Here is a 5,000-nt window from a genome sequence, read left to right on the forward strand (position 1 = left end):
ACTGATAAACAGTGCGCGCCACATAGGAGCCATTCGGTCTTACGACGCCGACTCGTGGCAATGCTGTGTCTAGAAATATAATTTCTAATAATACGGCACGACTCAGGAGAGCCGAGGCACATCGTACCGAACGTGCGAAGCACGCCAAACGCACCCGCACGACGATCCGACAACGCTCGGTCGCCGAGCGCACCGCACCTCTTATAGTACCCAACCGGCCGGCCAAGCGGTCGGCGACGCACGGCCTTACGCACGGCCGCTTATGGGCGCGAGCGCCGATGAAACGAGGCGAACGGGACTTAGTCGCTGCGAACGATCGGATTACGATGATCGATCCGAACGGGTCGACAGCGACCGAACGACAGCACAGACGGGATGGATCGAAGAAAAAGAGATGACATTAAACAAAATCGGGCGTCCCGATGGCCGAAAACGGATACTTGTAAGGAGCACCGACAGGCTCGGCGGTACCTCCGACGGGCTCGGCGGTACCTCCGACGTCACGGCGGTACCTCCGACGGGCTCGGGCGGTACCTCCGGCGATGTCGCACGACAAAGTCCGCGCGCGGCGTGTTGCTTTCTCTCTCGGCGGTACCTCCGGCGTACGGGCGATGCAAAAGTCGGCTCGCGGCGTGTTGCTTTCGTTCTCGGCGGTACCTCCGACGGGCTCGGGCGGTACCTCCGACGGTGTCGCACGATAAAGTCCGCGCGCGGCGTGTTGCTTTCGTTCTCGGCGGTACCTCCGACGGGCTCGGGTGGTACCTCCGACGTAGCCGCGTGACAAAGTCCACTCGCGGCGTGTTGCTTTCGCTCTCGGCGGTACCTCCGGCGTACGGGCCATGCAAAAGTCGGCTCGCGGCGTGTTGCTTTCGTTCTCGGCGGTACCTCCGACGGGCTCGGGAGGTACCTCCGACGGTGTCGCACGACAAAGTCCACTCGCGGCGTGTTGCTTTCGCTCTCGGCGGTACCTCCGGCTTACGGGCGATGCAAAAGTCGACTCGCGGCGTGTTGCTTTCGCTCTCGGCGGTACCTCCGGACGCTCGCTCGGGCGGTACCTCCGTCGATGTCGCACGATAAAGTCCGCGCGCGGCGTGTTGCTTTCGTTCTCGGCGGTACCTCCGGCTGGCTCGGGCAGTACCTCCGACATTGTCGCGCGACAAAGTCCACTCGCGGCGTGTTGCTTTCGCTCTCGGCGGTACCTCCGGCTTTCGGGCGATGCAAAAGTCGACTCGCGGCGTGTTGCTTTCTTTCTCGGCGGTACCTCCGACGGGCTCGGGCGGTACCTCCGACGGTGTCGCACGACAAAGTCAGCGCGCGGCGTGTTGCTTTCGTTCTCGGCGGTACCTCCGACGGGCTCGGGCTGTACCTCCGACATTGTCGCGCGACAAAGTCCACTCGCGGCGTGTTGCTTTCGCTCTCGGCGGTACCTCCGGCTTTCGGGCGATGCAAAGGTCGACTCGCGGCGTGTTGCTTTCGCTCTCGGCGGTACCTCCGGACGCTCGCTCGGGCGATACATCCGTCGATGTCGCACGATAAAGTCCGCGCGCGGCGTGTTGCTTTCTCTCTCGGCGGTACCTCCGACGGGCTCGGGCTGTACCTCCGACATTGTCGCGCGACAAAGTCCACTCGCGGCGTGTTGCTTTCGCTCTCGGCGGTACCTCCGGCGTACGGGCCATGCAAAAGTCGGCTCGCGGCGTGTTGCTTTCGTTCTCGGCGGTACCTCCGACGGGCTCGGGAGGTACCTCCGACGGTGTCGCACGACAAAGTCCACTCGCGGCGTGTTGCTTTCGCTCTCGGCGGTACCTCCGGCTTACGGGCGATGCAAAAGTCGACTCGCGGCGTGTTGCTTTCGCTCTCGGCGGTACCTCCGGACGCTCGCTCGGGCGGTACCTCCGTCGATGTCGCACGATAAAGTCCGCGCGCGGCGTGTTGCTTTCGTTCTCGGCGGTACCTCCGGCTGGCTCGGGCAGTACCTCCGACATTGTCGCGCGACAAAGTCCACTCGCGGCGTGTTGCTTTCGCTCTCGGCGGTACCTCCGGCTTTCGGGCGATGCAAAAGTCGACTCGCGGCGTGTTGCTTTCTTTCTCGGCGGTACCTCCGACGGGCTCGGGCGGTACCTCCGACGGTGTCGCACGACAAAGTCAGCGCGCGGCGTGTTGCTTTCGTTCTCGGCGGTACCTCCGACGGGCTCGGGCTGTACCTCCGACATTGTCGCGCGACAAAGTCCACTCGCGGCGTGTTGCTTTCGCTCTCGGCGGTACCTCCGGCTTTCGGGCGATGCAAAGGTCGACTCGCGGCGTGTTGCTTTCGCTCTCGGCGGTACCTCCGGACGCTCGCTCGGGCGATACATCCGTCGATGTCGCACGATAAAGTCCGCGCGCGGCGTGTTGCTTTCTCTCTCGGCGGTACCTCCGACGGGCTCGGGCTGTACCTCCGACATTGTCGCGCGACAAAGTCCACTCGCGGCGTGTTGCTTTCGCTCTCGGCGGTACCTCCGGCGTACGGCCGATGCAAAAGTCGGCTCGCGGCGTGTTGCTTTCGTTCTCGGCGGTACCTCCGGCAGGCTCGGGCTGTACCTCCGACATTGTCGCGCGACAAAGTCCACTCGCGGCGTGTTGCTTTCGCTTTCGGCGGTACCTCCGGCTTTCGGGCGATGCAAAAGTCGACTCGCGGCGTGTTGCTTTCTTTCTCGGCGGTACCTCCGACGGGCTCGGGCAGTACCTCCGACGGTGTCGCACGACAAAGTCCGCGCGCGGCGTGTTGCTTTCGTTCTCGGCGGTACCTCCGACGGGCTCGGGCATTACCTCCGACGTTGCCGCGCGACAAAGTCCACTCGCGGCGTGTTGCTTTCGCTCTCGGCGATACCTCCGGCGTACGGGCGATGCAAAAGTCGGCTCGCGGCGTGTTGCTTTCGTTCTCGGCGGTACCTCCGGCGTAAGGGCGATGCAAAAGTTGGCTCGCGGCGTGTTGCTTTCGCTCTCGGCGGTACCTCCGACGGGCTCGGGCAGTACCTCCGGCGTACGGGCGATGCAAAAGTCGACTCGCGGCGTGTTGCTCTTCGCTCTCGGCGGAACCTCCGATTAGCCGGGCAGCGCAATAAATAACTTTCGTATTAATAAATAAACATTTATTCGTCATTGATATCTGGATTGGTGCCTTTGATAAAGTGTTGCTGTTATCCGTGTTTATATCTTTACTTTTAAAGCATTCATGCATGAATGCTGTCCCTAATAACGTATCACACGCATTGGAGTGTTTGCGTGGGAATACTTTTAGTGTTTCTGTATTAGAAGGTGCATAATGCTTAGTTATTACAGTTATGTTAATTTTTAAACTTATATAACGAAATATAATGTTTATATTGTAATATTATATTTTACTATGCAATTATATAAGTATTGATATTTTAAGGACACAGGATTATAAAATTGTAGCACACGAATGACTGATACTTTAATCGCGCCTCCCGCGGACAGGCACTACACAGGCTCGCGCGCTGCGTGTTGCTTTCGCAAACGCTAAAGTCCGCTCGCGGCGTGTTGCTTTCGCACGACGTGGCGCGCACGGCCGTTCGTGCGTTAAAGTCCGCTCGCGGCGTGTTGCTTTCGCAAACGCTAAAGTCCGCTCGCGGCGTGTTGCTTTCGCAAACGTTAAGTCCGCTCGCGGCGTGTTGCTTTCGCAAACGTTAAGTCCGCTCGCGGCGTGTTGCTTTCGCACGACGTGGCGCGTACGGCCGTTCGTGCGTTAAAGTCCGCTCGCGGCGTGTTGCTTTCGCAAACGCTAAAGTCCGCTCGCGGCGTGTTGCTTTCGCAAACGCTAAAGTCCGCTCGCGGCGTGTTGCTTTCGCAAACGTTAAGTCCGCTCGCGGCGTGTTGCTTTCGCAAACGCTAAAGTCCGCTCGCGGCGTGTTGCTTTCGCACGACGTGGCGCGTACGGCCGTTCGTGCGTTAAAGTCCGCTCGCGGCGTGTTGCTTTCGCACGACGTGGCGCGTACGGCCGTTCGTGCGTTAAAGTCCGCTCGCGGCGTGTTGCTTTCGCAAACGCTAAAGTCCGCTCGCGGCGTGTTGCTTTCGCAAACGTTAAGTCCGCTCGCGGCGTGTTGCTTTCGCACGACGTGGCGCGTACGGCCGTTCGTGCGTTAAAGTCCGCTCGCGGCGTGTTGCTTTCGCACGACGTGGCGCGTACGGCCGTTCGTGCGTTAAAGTCCGCTCGCGGCGTGTTGCTTTCGCAAACGCTAAAGTCCGCTCGCGGCGTGTTGCTTTCGCAAACGTTAAGTCCGCTCGCGGCGTGTTGCTTTCGCAAACGTTAAGTCCGCTCGCGGCGTGTTGCTTTCGCACGACGTGGCGCGTACGGCCGTTCGTGCGTTAAAGTCCGCTCGCGGCGTGTTGCTTTCGCACGACGTGGCGCGTACGGCCGTTCGTGCGTTAAAGTCCGCTCGCGGCGTGTTGCTTTCGCACGACGTGGCGCGTACGGCCGTTCGTGCGTTAAAGTCCGCTCGCGGCGTGTTGCTTTCGCACGACGTGGCGCGTACGGCCGTTCGTGCGTTAAAGTCCGCTCGCGGCGTGTTGCTTTCGCAAACGCTAAAGTCCGCTCGCGGCGTGTTGCTTTCGCAAACGCTAAAGTCCGCTCGCGGCGTGTTGCTTTCGCAAACGTTAAGTCCGCTCGCGGCGTGTTGCTTTCGCACGACGTGGCGCGTACGGCCGTTCGTGCGTTAAAGTCCGCTCGCGGCGTGTTGCTTTCGCAAACGCTAAAGTCCGCTCGCGGCGTGTTGCTTTCGCAAACGCTAAAGTCCGCTCGCGGCGTGTTGCTTTCGCAAACGCTAAAGTCCGCTCGCGGCGTGTTGCTTTCGCAAACGTTAAGTCCGCTCGCGGCGTGTTGCTTTCGCAAACGCTAAAGTCCGCTCGCGGCGTGTTGCTTTCGCAAACGTTAAGTCCGCTCGCGGCGTGTTGCTTTCGCACGACGTGGCGCGTACGGCCGTTCGTGCGTTAAAGTCCGCTCG

This window comes from Pogonomyrmex barbatus, unplaced genomic scaffold (genome assembly GCF_055798465.1).
Source record: "Pogonomyrmex barbatus isolate J1 unplaced genomic scaffold, ASM5579846v1 scaffold108, whole genome shotgun sequence".
Taxonomy (NCBI): domain Eukaryota; kingdom Metazoa; phylum Arthropoda; class Insecta; order Hymenoptera; family Formicidae; genus Pogonomyrmex; species Pogonomyrmex barbatus.